General features: G+C 33.2%; 1 pseudogene; it reads right to left on the bottom strand.

The window, feature by feature from the left end:
• LOC122148646 overlaps positions 1-18008 on the bottom strand; it is a 45617-nt pseudogene extending 27609 nt beyond the window's left edge.
• Between the last annotated feature and the right edge of the window lie 1262 nt (positions 18009-19270).

Genomic DNA, 19270 nt, shown 5'->3' with positions numbered 1-19270 from the left:
CGTTCAGTTACTCCCCACAAAAGCTTTTATTTCAGATAATGCTGATCTTCATAAGAATCCTGAAAAAAAAAAATGCTTCGCTGGCTTTAAATGAATAATAATCAGAAATATTTCTTGAGCAGCAAATCATCATATTAGAATGATTTCTGAGATCATGTATTTTGAGGCCTAGATGTGATGCACAGAAAATACAGCTGCACATCACAGGAAAATAATTACAGTTTACTATATATTCACATAGAAAGCAGATTTATTTTAGAAATAAGTAAAAATATTTCACAATAACTTGCACTTTTTTGGGATCAAAATAAATGGAAGCTTGGTAGAGCAGAAGAAAGGCGTCTTTAAAAAAACATTAAAAAAAATGCCTCTGCTTACTCTCTCTGCTTATACATATATATGTATAGAGAGGAATTTAATGCATATTTGAAATAAAAATAAATGTCAAATAAACATACTTATAATTTGAATGAAAAGCAGCTGGAAATATTTATATATATATATATATATATATATATATATATATATGTATATATATATGCTTAATATATATAATAATATACTTATATAGGGAGTAAACACTGCCGGCAACAGGTCACTCCCGGTAATTTTACGCAGGCAGGTAAGAATAAAAGTTCCGAAATCTCTATTTTCTGCAGAGAAAGCTTGACAGCAGCTTCACATCTGTAGCTTCCTGCAAGAGTCGGGCAGATTGAACATCGCCGAGAGCCGAATGAATAGAAACAGAGGACATAGAATCTCTCGCTTTATCCTGCAGCAGCAGGAAATGGAAAGCCTTGGCATTAGTGAGAAGTGGCGCCCGTCATGCATGGCCGCTGCCTGCCGGCTAACAAAGCGTTTAACTGACAATGGAATTAAAACCGAAAGGTTTGGCGTCTCTCAAGCTCTCGGCTCCACAGATGCTTTAGTTGGACCTAAGTTGCTCCTGAAAGGACAAGTCATGCTACAGGTCAGAACGGCCCGGTGCATGCTGCGGTAACCCTGCGCCTCTCCAAAATAGAGATCCATTATGAGGCAATATTCACACATTCTGGGCTAAATGCTACCGATTACTTGTTCATCCTGTTATTCTCCAGAAAGAAAAAGGATCCGACACAAATTCAATCTCATCATCCCAAATGGCTAAACACTCCAGGATTAAAATGGGAAGTGAAAGAGGCTACAAAAAATGTCAAACCAAATAAAAGCGCATTTTAAACCGACAAAACTAGTTTTTTTATATATATATATATATTTTTCTGCATAAATGTGATGATTCTTGACTATGAAAATACCTGCACAATGATAAGGATTTAAGAAGTTTATTACAAAATATTAAAATATTGCTTTTTATGTACAGGAAGTAGTTTTTATATTAGTGGATTGTTGCTCGGCGATATTTGCCATTTTAATTACTTAATTAATGGCCGACATGCTTAGCCGAGAAGCAGGACTTTTATTTTGAGCAGATGCACAGGATCTTCTTTAGTTCATTATATATATATATATATATATCTCCTATTAAACTATTTCATATATTTAGTTAATTTAATATTTAATAATTTTTTTGCTCTTTGTCCTTTTTCTTTTTTTTCAGAGTAACAAAAGGTTACTTTTGTTTATCCTATTTATTTTTCTTTTTTTTTTTTATGGTTTTTAGATTTTACAACAGCAGCCAATCACTGTTGGCCAGTGCACCGAGGAAAACCTAGATATATAAAGAAAGCCTAATTTTAAAAAATCTGGGCTGGTAACATAAATTTACAAAAGTGTAATGAAAATAATGTTAATGAGTACTATTTTAAATACATGCCAATAATTGCTTTTTTTAATTATATGCATTAATATTCTGGTCTTGGGAAAACCTGGATGTATGAGAAAACCACACATTTTTTCTTAATTTTAGGAGTGAAAATTTAATTAATGTAAATAAATAAAATGAATAAAATTTACAAAATATAAAATAAGTAATAGTAAATAGCTCTATATTTTTCATATATTTAAGCAAAAATGCATTTTAAACAGGTTTTTGAATATCTAAAATGTAATGAATAAAACATTTACAAATTTATTAATAAAAGAAGATTAATTCTCAATATTTCAATATTTATTTCTAATTATTTTAGAACATATTATATAAAATAAATATAAATTTATTGCAGAAGTATGCATGTGCTATTTAATATTTTTAATTTAATAGTGTGATTTCAGTTGGCTTTTGTTGTCTATATAATCAAAATAGTATAACCATTGTTGTGTGTATTATTATTATTATTATTTACAATTCATTAGACATATTGTACTTTCACAAAAGCACAAATCAAGCAAACATCCACACATTTATTCATGCATAAAGCAGTGCAAAAGCGTGCAACTGACAGCATGAAAGACTGGCACTATTATTTAAATGTGTGTGGAGTGCTTTTCCGGTTCTGCCAGATTGAGAATGTTAAGCTAAACACTGGGCGGGGAATATGTTTCCATTTAAAGAAGAAGCTCTGATTGGGATTTAAATTCTTTATATCTGGCAGCACATAACCATGAAAGCTTATGCAAAATGCCAAATTTAAATAAAATATTTACTGGGATACTTAACCAGAAGACAAAAAAACTGCAAAAGATTATGGTTACTAAATTAAGAGAAGCAGAAATCCTTGATCACTATTAAAATATGATTCCATTCAAAAGTACTTCAAAGTAGAAAAAGCCGATTGCAATGCAAAGCTGAGTTTGGCCACACACCCCTCGTGAACTTTTGAAAAGATGAAGCTCAGGACACAGCAAAACCCACCATCAGCCTGCCGTGAAGACAGATGCTTCACAAAGCCTCCTCTTCGGTGCGCTTTGCGCGCGCTGGTCACCTCTCTGAATATCTTCATCATCTGCTGCCTGCCTGGGGAACAAGGCCGAGAGTTTGAGTTTTATTTTTACCCCTTCATTATTTGTTCTCTCAGGCGTCTGCAGGATACGAGAACAAAAAAAAAACTCAGTCCTCGAGGGACAAAAGCAAACTTCATAACAACACATGAAGTTAAGAGAGACATCCGATCAGCCTGCAAGATTGAAGAGAAGAAGCCTCATCAATCTGAGAAAGCAAGTCCTGGAGTTTGTGTTCCTAGCGTTCAAGTTTGTCTTACTTCAAGCGCTATATACAGTACGCGTGACGAATACAAATGCAAGCGTCTGTACTGCATCCATCCAGCTGCAGAAAACAACCACGGCAACATTAGAATTACTGCGGTGTATAAACATCTCATTAAAGAATAACAATGAAAATCCAGTCAACATTCATGCACCCCTCAGGACTGACTTAAATACTTCTGTATTATACATGTTTGCAACAACATTTTTGTTCCTCAACCAGGGGTCCAGGGGCCAATAAACCATGACATAAAACTGCCAAAGGGGCCTCAAGATGACTTTTAAATCATTAAAATTAGCTAAAATAAATAATACACACCAAGATATTTTATTATTTTAACTCACCCCCCCTCAAAACTTTTACCCTTTCTTATTTTTTTTTCTGTGTTATTATATAAATATATATATATATATAAATATATATATATATATATATATATATATATATATATATATATATATATATATATATATATATATAAAAGATACTATTATAGTTTATATGAACATTTAGAATTAGTTTTTTTATTTTTTATATTTTCTGTAAACATTTATATTATATATATATATATATAATAGTAATTTTATATATATATATATAAAAAAAAATAAATAAATATATATATATATATATATATATATTAAGTCTAGTTTTTAATATTTTATTTTTTTAGTTTTAGTTATTTTTTAGTATCAATTTAAACTAATGTGAAAATGAGAAACTGAGGCAGGTGAAAATAATATAAAAATATTATTTATAAAAAAAAATATTATATATACTTAATATACTTTTTTATGGTTTTTGTTTAATAAGCCTCATTTTAAAATTGTAATTTAAAAGAAATAAACTAATAATTATTTAAATAATATATACTGTAATATATAAAACAATATAAATAAATTATATGACATAAATTAAACAAAATCTAGCATTTTTTCAGGGCAATTATTACAGATTTTATTTATATTTTGTTTTTTCTTTCTACAGTACTTCTGCTTTCAATTACATATAAGAAGAAAATACTATAAAGTAAATATATAAATATAAATATATAAATATATAAATATAAATAAAGTAAATATATATATAAAAAATAAATACAATAAATACAGAACTTAAAATAAAAAATATTTTTAGAAGGTAATTTAAAAACTATATATATATATATATATATATATATATATATAATCTTAATCCTTTTCTAGTAAATGTGAGAACGGCTGAAAAAAAACTCATGCATATTCATTGGTTAAAGTGTCTGAGATCCCTGAAGATCATTAAGCTCTAAAAACATCTGTAATTGTGAGTTTTAATTAAAAAAGAAAACTAGGACTATCTACAGTTCAAATACGTTTGGAAAACAGAGCGGAGGAAACAAATGATGGAGAGAGAGCTTTGGACGGCGGAGGACCTTAGAGACAAAAAGATTGAGATTTAGCTGCTTTAAAGAGAAGGCGATCGATGGATTTTCCTGCTGTTATCGTCTCATGTTGCTCATGTTTTCAGTAAACCCATGTTCTCCAAAATGTCCTCTACTGATGATGAAAGCACCTATCAATCTGACATCGGCACATCGTACAATTACCAAACTATGCCACACACACACACACACACACACACACACACACACATGCACATTCACACGCTTCAAAGGAGAATTAAGGAGTTAAAAACTAAATAATGAAGTTTCCAGCATTGTGCAGAGGTGATGGGATCCTCCACTGCGCCGCTTCCTGCGACAAAACGCAATTTAAATTGATTCGCTTTTCCCACGGGACGCAGAAGCCTGTGTGGGCCACTTCAATGCACATTCAGTGAGAGCAAGAGATGTTCTGTGTTTCTCTCAGGCTCGGCTTCGGCTCAGAGATACTAGCAAACAAAAAGTACTAAAAAAGTAAATAATTTAATTAGTTATCTTATGTTGTGTTATTAGTATAGTCTTTTTTATACATATATTTATTTTTGTATATTGTTTCTACATTTCATTTCTATTTGATCTGTCAAAAAGCAAAAATGTAAAAATTAATTAATAGTTAAATATTAATTAATAAAATTAAAAATAAAAAATAATGTGTAATTTTTTTGTAATAAATAAATAAATAAATATAAATAAAAAATAAAAATATAAATAAATAAATACATAAATAAATAAATATAAATAAAAAATAAAAATATATATAAATAAATAAATAAATAATATTAAGCCTTAAATTAGTTTCAGCGGTTGCCTCTCAAACAAATACTGTTCTCTTGAACTTTGGTCAAAAACTTTTGAAAAAAAAAAATAAAAAAATTATATGTATTTACAAATTTAGAAATATTTAGCAGACCAACGTTTTTCAACATTGATAAAAATCTGAAATGCAAATCAGCATATTAGATTGATTTCTTAAGAATCATGTGACACTGAAGACTGGAGTAATCACAAATCTATTCATAAACCAATATTTATATTGTTTCTTATATTCACTCCTACATCAACTCTACCAAATATCCCACAAATAACCCAAAATTGAAAATACCAACTTAACCCCTTAACTGTCACTCACATTTTTGAACATAGACTTGAAAGTGCACTTTCCAAACTAAAATTTTTATAATTCATGAACAAAAACATTTTATAAACATGATATTGATGTACCATTTTTGTGGTAATGCGATGTCTGATTTTTAAAATGGGCTTTTAAAGGATGAATTTTTGAGATTTTAAGTTTTCAGTTGATATATCATTTTGGATTATTTCTAAAGGGTGACAGAGAAAAGGGCAACTAAGAAGACTTTTTTTTAACAAGGTCAGAACTCCCGTTATGATGTAGGTTTTTGAGGGTGCACTCTTGTCATAAATTAATTCTATTACTTTTCCTACATAATTTTTTAACAAAAAAATAAACATTGTAAAATATCTATTTAGGAGTCTTAGACCTTTCCAAACGTATATATAGTTTGTCATGATTTAGATAAGGATTTAGTGACAGTAATTATAGAGGCGTCCCGCATACGGGACGGGTGATGCAGTTAATGGGAGGTTAAATCACCAACTAAAAACTGGGCATCTTTTTGATTTCGACAAAGCCATAAATGAGTTTTTATGTAGATTTCTGTGTCATTTCCACTGAGGAGTTTCAGCTGGCTTCATTTAATAAGCAATTACAAATGTAATGAAGCAAAACCAGTGTTAAAAATGAGCTTCTGTGCTGTGATACATGATAAAAATGTGATTCATGGGAACAAAATGCAAGTAAATGCTGTTATAGCTCTAATTAAATGTGTTCGGGTCTTTACTTCTATCCATAAAGCATTTTTTTTGCTTGAAAGAAATAATTACTTCTATCCATAAAGCATGCATTAAATTAATCAAATGTAACAGTAAAGACATTTATAATGTCACAAAGGAGTTATATTTCAAATAAATGCTGTTCTTTTGAACTTTCTATTCATTTGTGAATCCTGAAAAATAAAATGCATCAGTTTCCACAAAAATATTGTGCATCACAACTGTTTTCAACATTGATAATAATCAGAAATGTTTCTTGAGCAGCAAATCATCATATTAGAATGATTTCTGAAGATCATGTGACACTGAAGACGGGAGTAATGATGCTGAAAATACAGCTGTGCATCACAGAAATAAATTACACTTTATTATTATATTCACACATAGGAAAACAGTTATTTTAAATTGTAATAATATTTCTCTACTATTTTTACTGTATTTTTGATCAAATAAATAGCCTTGGTGAGCAGAAGAGACTTTCTTTTACTGACCTCAAACTTCTGAATGTCAATGTAGTTACACTCAAGCAACTTGTTTGCAAACTTAAGCAAATCCAGCCATGCTTTTGTTTCTGTGAAGATGTTTCCCCTCGAGTCTTGTGCACTGGTCCCCAGTGAGTGTGTGTGTGAGCAAATCTGACCGCCAGTTGTAATTGATGTGTGTGTGCCTAGTGAGCCGCCATGCTTGGCGTGACCTTCCCTGCGGGTCTGTCCTGTTGTACCACACACACACACACACCTGTTTGTCACAGTCTCTCATTATGTCCAGTCATCAGTGAATCACTGGCTCCTAATGTCCTAATGTGACTCTAGGACTGCAGCAGACGCATAACATTAAAAACCCTCGTGATCCCTGCAGGAAACTGACATTCACGGTGGAAAAAAGAAAGTCAGAAGAGAAAATTGGATGGAAATTGGCTTCTCCTGACCACACAGAGAGGGAGAGATGAATGCAGAGGTCACATCCCAGCATGCACTTGGGCGCGAGAGCTGAGAGGCACGGCATCATTAGAGGAAGTAGATCATGCATCACACTCTCTGAAGGTCTGGGTTGCACGCCCGCTTCGAGACCTCCGGACGCCACCGCGGGGCGCTTCTTTAGAGGACAAAACGAAAGTGGAGGGAGTCGCTCTATCTTACTCTTTCTCCAGCTGCAGATACTCGAGAGAAAATCCCTGCAAAAAAGCTGCAGCTTATCAGAAGAGGTCGGCCGGTCTTATCAGGCACAAAAACACTAAGAAGCTAGAAGATCCTGAATACTCTGAAGCTGTAGTTTACAAGATATTCATTATATAACAGTTAAAGGTGCTGTAAGTGATGCCTTTGAATAATAACATGCATAAAATATTAATGCTTCCTGACAGATAATTATGTATCACAACTGAACTAGATTCTATAGGAGAAAATAGCACTCCAAAATTTTTTAATGTTTTTAAAAGAAGGCTCTTCTGCTCAGCAGAGCTGCATTTATTTGGTCAAAAATACAGTAAAATGTGAAATATTATTGCGATTTAAAATAACTGTTTTCTATGTGAATATATGTTGAACTGTAATTTATTTCTGTGATCAAAGCTGAATTTTCAGCATCATTACTCCAGTCTTCAGTGTCACATGATCTTCAGAAATCATTCTAATATGATGATTTGCAACGTTTGAAAATGGTTTTGCTGCTGGATATTTTTGCGAAAACATGAGTAAATTCAGAGTCATTTACACATAAACCAGACCTTCCTGAAAACTGTCCTCCAGATCTCATCAGTTAAACAAGTGTATGTTTATGAATTCCAGACTTGTTTGTGCTCGTGTGCACGCTCGTTCACAATTAGCATAACCATCGCCTATGGGGAAAAAGTGACAGGACGAAAGTGCTGCGCTTTTACACAAAGTTAAACAGTTAACAACTCTCTGCTACCAAAAAAAAAAAAAAAAACAAACAAAAAAAAAAAACTTGTCAAATATTATGATGGCAGTGCATCAAAATGCAGTGTTATCAGTTTGCCAGAAAGAAATACAGAAGGTTTTATGCACCATTTACATGTGTATATTTCTTTTTCAACGCTTAAGCAAATAAAAACAATTTCATGAATTCGAAAAGTTTACGCCGCTCAGAACGGATTTTACGAATGATTTTACACAAAAAAATCTTTCTCAGCCTATGATCTACCATTTATTTTTACACTCTCAGCTAATTTTTTGTTTTTTGTTTTTGTTTTTACCAACATCAGCTCTGATCATATAGCTACCAAATTTTTTTTATTTTCAGGATTTTAACCCTTTAAATGCCATTTTACATAATGTCACTGTTGTTTTCTATGGAAAAACACACCAAAAAAAATTATTTTCCATATTCTACATGTTAAGCTAATTATTATTTTATTTTTTTTGGATTATTAGAGTCTTGGGCAAGTCAATGATTAGAAACAACATTAATTGCGATGCATTATTATTTTTTCATGCAGTGTAAGATTAAAACAAATAAAAACTACAACTAGATAATAGTGACAAAATAGTGAAAAATTTAAAGAAATTAGGTAAAGATATTAAGAAATGAAGGTGAAGTATAAAAATTCCAATAACAGAATTTATTTAGATTTAATAGAAACGTATGCAAATAAATTCTAAAACAGAGCAGCAGCAATAAAACAACAACAAAAAATAAATAAAAAAAAATCACCACTACAAAAAAAAAAAAAAAAAAAAAAAGAAGCTGAAGTTATGCACGACACTCAATTTATTTTGTAAACCAACAAAAACAACAACTAGATGTTTTCAAACGCTAAAACATCCTCGTTAAAACCAGCAGACTAAGCTCGGTGATGCACTGTGGGTACTTTACTGGGCCTCAGATGAATGGAAACACAGACTGATTCTGAGCAAGTTCATGGGAAAAGAGTGTGATTTTCTTCATTAGGCTTTTCACTTCAGTTGAGAGGATTGAATCAGGACACCAGCAAGCTCAATCAATCAATTAAATCAATTAAATAGATCAATACTCACCTCTCCATCTCATACTCTTTCAACACCCGTCTTCAGTGCGTTTTCATCACCTACAAGCAAACACACACAGTAATCAGATAAGAGCGCTTTTGCAGAATATTCAATTAGTCATCCACCTCAGTCCTCAGCCGAGGGCTTCCCCTTCCCTCTCCAGATAAAGTCTAATAATCTCAATGAAACTCTAGCCGGGCAGGCAACGGGAAAATGACCAGCAATTGCCTTCAAATTACAGAAAGACTCATCCATTTGATGAGATAACAGTCATTTGTAAAGCGCAGACGGAGAGAACTGAGGGAGAGCGATGTCGAGGGTTGTTTGATGATTGCAGGTTAGCAAGCTTTTATTTCCAATCGAGAACCGTGAGTCATTATCGGTTACAGCGGGCTGAAAGGATCAACCGGGAGATTGCGAGATCAGGTTGTTGCAGATAATGTTAGTATGCTGGGTGACAGGAGGTAAAAAGTGATGCTTGTGGGAATAAAACAGTGCTAGCAATATAATACCATTCAAAAAGTTTAGAGGTCAGGAAGGACATTTTGTAGATTTAATACATTTATTCAGGAAAGTAGGCATTACAATGATCAAAACTGACAGAAGAAATATTTTTCTTTCTACTTTCTATTTGTCAAGGAATCTAAAAAAAACAAAAGTCCACAGTTTCAACAAAAAATGAAAAATGAAACGTTTTGTGGGCGTTCATGTAAATTTAGTTGCAGGGGTTTTGTTCTGCAGAGTATCATGAAAAAAATGCATAACTTCAGTTTCATATACAAAGAAAATTAATACTTTTTATTCAGCAAGAAGCATTAAATTGACTGAAACGACAGTGCAGCGCATTTATAACGCTTTGAAAGATTTCTAGTTTTAAATAAACACTGTTAATAATGACAACAAAGAGAGCATAAAAAGTATGAATATGAACTTTGTAATCATCACAGAAGCCTTAAAAAAAATGCATCCTGGTGCCTGGCAAACAAAAATGTAGAAAAGTAGGGCGTAATATCATTAATCACGATTAATCACATACAAAATAAAAGTTGTGTTTACATAATATATGTGTGTATACTGTGTATATTTATTATGTATATATACAATACACACAACATGCATGTATATATTTAAGAAGAATATGTTATGTTTATTATATTAAATATATTTATATATAATATAAAAATATAAGAAATATAAATATATAAAATGTATATACATGTAAATATTTTTCTAAATATATAATTTATGTGTGTGTATTTATATATATACATAATAAATATACCCTGTACAACATACATATATTATATAAACAAAACTTTTATTTTTGATTGTGATTAATCGTGGATTAATCATTTGACAGCCCTAAAAAAAAGTAGAATAATTTATTACAAAATAATAATTAATTACACACACACACATACACACATATATATATATATATATATATATATATATATATATATATATATATATATATTTTTTTTTATAATGATCAGAAATCTTTTTAAGCAGCACAATCATCATATTAGGAATGATTTCTGGAAGATCATGTGACACTGAAGACTGGAGTAATGATGCTGAAAATACAGCTTGACATCACAGGAATAAATTACGCTAATAACAGATATTCAACATAGAAAAACAGATATGTTTAAATTGTAATAATATTTCTGTGATTTTTAATTCATTTGTTTTGACTCAAAATTAAAATAAAGCCTTGGTGAGCAGGAAGAGACTTCTTTCCAAAAAAATAAATAAATTTAAAAAAATCTTACAAACCCCATACCTCTGAAAAATGAAGTTCTCTCCTTCTGTTCAGAGTACGTAAGTTTAAATTGTAATAATATTTCTCTAAATACTCATAAAGTTTTTTACTGTACCTATCTTGGCAAACAAGGAGCTTAGCAATAAGAGAACAAAAGATGAGCACTTGACTGGTCTTGTGCCGTGACCCCCTTTCAGACAGTCCCCCCTATCAGACGTCACGTCTCTGAGAGAGATTCACCTGGGCGCAGGTGAACGCGGATTGACGGATCGGGCAGCACTGGGAGCTGGGGAGTATCCGGAGCTTGAAGGTGATGAGCGGCTCAGGTTGTCGAGCGCTGGATTTTAAATGACGTCCCGCGAGTGGAAGAAGAGACGGTGAATAGCTGATAGGACACGGTCACAGTAACCTGAGTTAATCAGACGCATTAATGATATAAAGGGTTCGCTGTGTTATTAGTTGTTTTCTGTCAGGAAGCAAAAAAACAGGGGGGGTTTAAGGCATGCAAAAAATCAAGCTAGATCCAAAAAGTGACAAGGAAACCCAATGGAATACATATAAACTAATTCAGAGCTGCGAGTAGAAATACAACTAAACCGTTCTAGGCTACAAAACCATTTATTAAAACAGGATTAATGCTGTCAGCACTATTCAGGTGGGATTTGTTTTCTAAAATGACTCTAAAATGAGTTACAGAATCTAGCATTATACATTCTTGAAGCTTGAATAAAAAGAAATGGTGCTTCAATATTATGGGTTCGATGATGATTATGATTATCAATTAAATATAACCTGAATGCAATGCAAGCTGCTTTGTATAAAAGCATCTGATATTTGCAACAAATGAAACAAAATTAATTGTATTAGTGTTTCACTGGATAACTTGACGCTGCTTTCAGCAATGAGTTTCACTGGCAGCAAAGAAACGAGCAAAACACTATAGCTTTAATTTCTGTGTTGAATCTGAAAACGGTGCATGAAGTATGAGAAAGTTTCAAAACTTCTAAAAAAAAACCAAAGTTAGCAGAACCGTAGGTAATTTTCTGTAATATGCAAGAAAAACACTGAGAAAGTATGTTTGCAAAACATACATTTACCATTTGGTCATCCTACTAAACTAGTCCTGTCTTAATAGGTTTAACGAGACTGTCTGGGATAAAATAAACAAATGCATGATTGATTGAGACAATGAATGCAATTTGAAGATATATAAGGCAGAACTATTTCATGCATGTTTAAACTGATGCACAGTATAAAGACTGATATTTACATTTATGCATGTGGCATTATGCATCTATTCAGAGTGACTTACAGTGCATTAAATCCGTTGACTCTGGCATGCCTAGTTGCATATAAATGCTTAAAAAACAAAAAAAAAAAAAGCACTTTACATAGACTATAGTCCAGTATTCATATCTGGACAGTTACAAAGGTTCAAATAACTGTCGTCCGCCCTGTCAGACTCAATACAAGAGTAAAAGTCACGGACTGAAGCTGAGCTCTTAATCGCTGCTTGACTGAAACTGACTTCGTCTCGCCTAGTCCTTACGCAAAGACAAACTCAGACATTTACAGTATTACATTTCAAACCAGCAAAACCTGCTGCTGTACGCATTCAGGGACAGACCACGGCGCTTCAGTGAATCTCCAAGAAAACCCGTCAGAAACACGTCCAGGTCACATTTCACACAACAATAAGATCGATAATTTGTGTTTAAAGGCAATCAATACGTCCTGTAAAACTTTTTTTCCCCCCCAGGAAACCTTTTTTTCTTCTTTGTTACTACTATCATTCTCTGTTTATTTCTTTGTTACATACTTTACGAAATAATTTGCACAGTCTTTGGAGGACTGATGTACATCACCCTGCTGGTTATTAGTTCTCGATATAGCTGTGAACGTGACAAATAACACTCTTGAATCTTGAATATAACATCTTGTGTAAAGAAAATGCAGCCTATTGTAAGGCCAACTGGATGAAAATAATGGTAAAAATCTATATATCTATCCATCTATTAGAGGACTAAATTTCTCAGACGATAACAGACAACCGATAATTAGAATATTAACCGCATACAGATACCAATAGTTTAGGTAGTTAAGGATAGTATCAGAACCTGATCAGCGGCTGTTTTAAAACAATCACTCCAAGGGCAAATAGTGCAAATAATTGCTGATTATCGGCGATGCTGATTAAGATTATTGGCTGATAAATCAGTGCATCTCTATCTCTATAGATATAACTATATAGTTTGTTTTTGTACTTTATTGAAGTTTAAACAACAAAAGCTTACACACACACACACCACACACACAAACACATTTGATATATAATACACAAGCAGTCAAAGGACAAAAGTTTTTTTTTTTTTTATTATTGACAACAACTAAGTATTCAAATATAAAACTGAATTTATAATCTGACAAAGGAGCAAAAACAACGAAAAATCAACGGCATTAAAGTATAAAATAAAATCATACAAAAAAATGCAATACAAATAGCTGTAATCTGGCTAAGATGTCTTACTGAAGTTTTTTTCTGTTGATAGAAAAATACAAGGACAACTTCACCTTACAAAGGTGTAAAGGCAAAAAAGTTGGAAGTATATTCATATTTAGTAAGGAAGGTGACAAGATCAGGCAAAAAGGCACTATTTTTTGGAAACAACAGCCGCTATTAGTAGAAACAGTATCAGATTTCACTCAGCAAAATATGATATGGAGGGGTATAATAATGCATTTTAGAGTGAAATACTCATTCAGCCAAGAGCTCTGGAGAGAGGAAAGAGAGAAAAAATCACTTGGGATCTGCTTTGTTAGTCACACACATTCTTCACCCAAAAATCCCACAGCGTTAAATCCCGGGCCGACAAGCGTTTTTAGGCCCTGCATGGAACTAAGAAAGAGCAAATTCATTTTCCTGACAACCTCTAAATGTAATAACATTCATTAACAAGATATGGTTGAAAATGCAGACAAAAAACTGAACCATGCATAAAAAAATAAAATGACCTAAAGGGAATCGGAACGCCGATTGGTTTTGAAGGATTCTGATTTCACATTCATTGATAATTTTATAATCTTTCAGTATTTCGTGAGGAAGAAAATATTTGGGAAGCATCTCCTTTCACATCAGCACAAAATAAGAGACGTCCCAAATACATTAGCGAAACCGAATTCAAAAAATGGAAAGGATCTGAATATGAACCGATTGGATTCTCAGCCTATTCGAACTCTTCGGCTCAAGTGAAAGTGCAGTGAACTCTTCAAATCCCCTCGTCTCATCGGATCACAAAAACAAATGTGTTACATTGTGGCCGTGAATCCTGGTGCATCTTAAACCGAATAATCCAGCAATACACAGAAGACGAGAGGTTACGGCCTGTGAGAGTTTGTATCATCAGCTCTTGCTGAGACTGGCACTTATGAAGACCTGTGAGCGTTAATATGTGCCCAGGCCTTTATTGCTGGAAACGAGGAATCAAAAGAGCCTCAAAACATGTCCTTCAGACCTTCATCTGAAGATCGACCCGGTCTGCCAAGGTCACTCTAGATTTGATGAGGTGCTGGGGCTATTTCCATTAAATAAGGCGAGGATAAACTTTCACAGAGCTTCTACAATTCTGTCTGCACACGTGAAAGAATCCTGTCCACAGAAGGACGAAATCAAATGGAAATCTTGTATTTTCTACAGTTTAAAGGATGTTTCATTCAAAAATTAATGGTTCATTATTTTATAATGCTTAAGGCATTCCAGAATTTTAATGCAGCTTTCAGTGACTGTCAGCCTCAAAAAACGTCACCAAAGTATCAAAAAACAGACTCAGCAATAGTCTTTAAAGGGAAAAGATCACCCTAAAAATGAAAATTCTGTCATAATTAAAATAACCAAGTCGTTCCAAACCTTTAGGAATTTGTCTGTCTTCTGTTAACACAAAAAAAGACCATTTTGAAGAATGTAGGAAAACCAAACAGTTGCCGGTAGCCATTGACATTCCATAGTGTATTTTTTTTTTATATACAGAGAAAGTCAAGGTACCGCAAACGGTTTGGTTGACATAAAAATTTTCAAAATAACTTCTTTTGTGGTTCAACAGAAGTAAAACATTCAGAAAGGTCTTTTTTTTATTTTTTTAATTTTGTCTTTGGGTTAGAATGACAAATAAAGTAAATAATGACCTATGAAATATTTCTTATAAATAGAGATTGTGGAAATCTCTAAATAACTGAGAACATGAATTGATGGTTCAGCAACTCTTCTAAAAGTAACGTTCACCGTTAAAGTCAGCAGTTTCTATGACAAATATGATCTTAGCTTAAACGCACAGCATTAACTCATTACACACCACAGACTGGCCGATTAATATAATCCAACACTCTTAAAAAGGCTTTCATCCATTAATGGATATCAGCAACCTATCTCTTACCACAAACCAACACCATCAATCTGGATGTATTAAAATATTTAGAGTCTCCCAGAGTTTTATTTCACGCCCACCGCCTCGCCTTGCAGTGCATTGTTCAAACATTTCAAACATACAAATCATTTAATAAATAAGTCCTAACAGCACCATGGCATCAAGAGTCTGCGTTCATCTGTTAGCAGGCATAATACAAGCACGTTACTGGTAAGTGATTGAACAACAAAGATTTTACTTTAGACTTTATTATAAAAGCAACTATTGAAGAGCTAAATTGTGTCCCACAGATTGCCATTGTTTTTTGTTTGTATTGCTTAGGCATACAACACAAAAAAAGCAAATGCAAAACAAAACTCAAATCCAAAGACGTTATTAGCCATCATTTACATGAATTACTGCCATCGTGATTAATAGAAAATGCACACAACCATCTCTTTTAATAAACTTTTGTTTACCCCCCACCATGTTTGGGGGGTAACACACTAAAAGTAAACGCAAGGTATGTAATCAGATTACTTTCTTTCAAATAAAACTAGTAAAGTAATGCCATTACTTTTTTATTTGCAAGTATTCTTTCTCAAGTAACACCAATTACTTTGTTTACCCCCTTTTTTATTAATTTCTCTGAAAGGGCTTTTTACGTTTGCAACATAAATATAACTTTTGTACTTAAAAACAAACAAAGCAAGCCAGCCCAGATGAGAAAAAGTAAAGCAAAAGACATAAAAAACCAACATAACTTATCCATAAAAAGTAATGCAATTAGTTACTTCGCTTTACAGATGAACGCAAATATTGTAATGCATTGCTTTTAAAAGTAACTGACTACCACACACTCTATTATTATTCAGGGTTTGAAGTTTCTAAATAAAAACAAAGATTACTGGAGTACATTTGCAAGAAAAATACAACTTCAGTCTTTCAAAATGGCAATGTTTAATTCAAAGTGATACTTGGGTTTCTTTGTAATTTCTTGAGTGCAAAAACAAGTTGTTTATATTTTTCCAGTGCAGCGACCCTGGTTCCTAGATGCAGGATTCTGTGCTGAAATATCAAATGTTTAGGCATTCTGGGATTGTCGTGTTTATCTGTGAAAAATTACACGCAATGCCGGAATAGATTACTTGCTCAAACGAAGTATAAGATTTGGTTAGCTTTACCTCAAGAGTATACAGGACGGATCTTTCAATAACAGAGGCCCAGAGGCTCAAACTCCAACCCAAACTCCAAACAAATCGGGTTTTTAAGAGAGATTCGACGGGGCTTACTCCAATGTAACATCCTCCCGATTTCATCCGCACAAAAACACCTGTGCCAAAATTACAGCTTGTGACCCAAAACTGAGCTGGGCTGTGTCTCCGGAGAGGCGAGAAACACACTGGGAGGCATTTCCCAAAAGCCTAAGGAGATCGTAGGAGGCTTGTGAAGCTTTGAGAAATGCAGTTTCACAAGTAATTATCAGATTTGACTACTTTCACCTAAAGTCTTAAGGGCAGCCCAGTTTTCAAATTAGAAAAAACTTAGGGGGGGAAATTCTGCCGAAAAGCTTATTTTACCTCTTTGTGGGCTTCACTGGAAACGCGGTTGGTGTAGCGCAGAACTTCCAGCTCCATGTCAGTCTTCAGCAAACGACTGCAGAGAAACCGAGATGCGAGGTGATTGATAATCATCATAAAAATATTGCATATGAACATATAAACGTGCTACAAGAGGACTGTTTCAAAAAAAAATGACTTTACCAGGGCTGTTCTCACGCACGATGTGAAGTCACTTAAAAACTGTTCACAGATTCGCATACACTAATGTTCAAAAGTTGAGATCGGTAAAGATTAGATCAAAACCGGGAGGCTGCATTTATTGATCAAAAAATACAGTAAAAATGTGAAAAACTTATTACAATTTTAAAACAGCTGTGTTTCTATGTGCATAATATAATTAAACTGTACCTTTATTTTCTGTGCTGGCGCAGCTGTAGTTTCAGCATCATACTCCTCCAGTCTGCAGTGTTACATTGCTCTTCAGAAAATCATTCTAATATGATGATTTGCTGCTCGAGAAACCTTTCTGATTATTATCAATGTGAAAAACGTTGTGATTGCTTATTTTTCAGGATTCACAGTTCGAAAAACAGACACTCTTATTAAAGTCTGTAACCTGTCACTTTTTCAGCAGTTTAATGCCGCCTTACTGAATGCAGTTTCTGAATAAGTTTCTGGCCCGAAAAGTTGAATGGAAGAACAAAATTCTCTGATAAAACTTGCAATCATAAAATTAGCCTAAACACAGCAGGGACGGACGTCAGAGAAACCAGGAACTTAGTCTCTTGTTAGTGTGTTTGTTACTTCACCTCCACAAATCTATTACTGGTCAGAGCGTCTTCGTTTATGTCTTCAGGATGCTGCCTGCAGTACTGAAGCATCCTTGAATAACATTATATGACTCCGTGTGACTGTGCCACCTTTCTCAACAACACATTATTAATATATCACTGCCAACACACACACACCACAACAAAACTACACACACACACACACACACCACACACTGCAGTAACCCACGGTACGATCCTGCCCTGTGATTCTTCTCAACAGCTCCGGAGCTCAGGAAACACTTAAAATACGGGATCACTTACATCAGGAATCAGTAAATATATGGTTTGTTAAAGCAAGTAGTTCACCCAAAAATCCCACTCTCAGTTCATCCCAAGATTAGGATGAGTTTGTTCTTCGTCAGATTTGGAGAAATGTAGAATTGCATCAATTGCTCTGCAGTGAATGGGATGGCCGTCAGACTGAGAGGTACCAAAAAGCTGATAAAAGATCACAATAATCCACACCACGCCAGAACATCAGTTACTATCTGGAGAAGACAACAGCTGAAACAAATACATCAAGACGTCCATAATCCATAATAACACTGAGCCTCCAGTGGAAAAAGTGCAATTGCTGTTGTCTCTCACATCAAAATCCAGACCCATATGTGTTTAGAGCGTTTAAACGGTGCTTGATCTAGTGCAGATTTCTCATCTGATTCAACACAAGAACACACTTTTCAACTGGAGGCTTAGTGGTTATTATGGATAAAGACTTAGTGTTATTTTAGTTAAAAACATCTTACTGCTGGATTTGTTTCAGCTTTTGTCGTCTCCAGAGGTTCAATGGAAGTATTAAAGGAAATGATTTTGTGGGGCGTGCCTTTAAATGTCAAAATTAAACCCAAATTGCCACATGTTACTTATTTTAATGCACATTCCTGGTCTTGCTGTGAATCGTTGCATCATTTGCTTGTTATACCCTAAAAAAAGGGGTCATAAAACTTTCAAACAAAATCTGCATTTAGTCAGCTGACAATCCAGGAGTTAAACAGTTAAATGTTACCAATCATGCAATTAAATAATTAAATAAAACAAAATAATAAAATACTTATTTCAGTTATATTTAACGAGTACTTGAGGTATTTACAAAAAAAAAAAGACAACGGTGAAATAAATTAATAGATATATCTATATCATATTATATTTAAGGATATATATTATATATAGTATTCTCTATATACACACCACACACACACACACCAAACAAAACACACACATTATATATATAAATTAAATAAAAAACTTTGTACTTAAAAAAACATTACCACAAAAACTCTCCAAAACTTTATCATTAAAGTAAACAAAAA

Source organism: Cyprinus carpio, chromosome A18, assembly GCF_018340385.1.
Source record: "Cyprinus carpio isolate SPL01 chromosome A18, ASM1834038v1, whole genome shotgun sequence".
In the NCBI taxonomy this organism is placed as follows: Eukaryota; Metazoa; Chordata; class Actinopteri; order Cypriniformes; family Cyprinidae; genus Cyprinus; species Cyprinus carpio.
The sequence above is the reverse complement of the archived record's forward strand: the minus strand, read 5'-3'. Positions and strand labels throughout refer to the sequence as shown.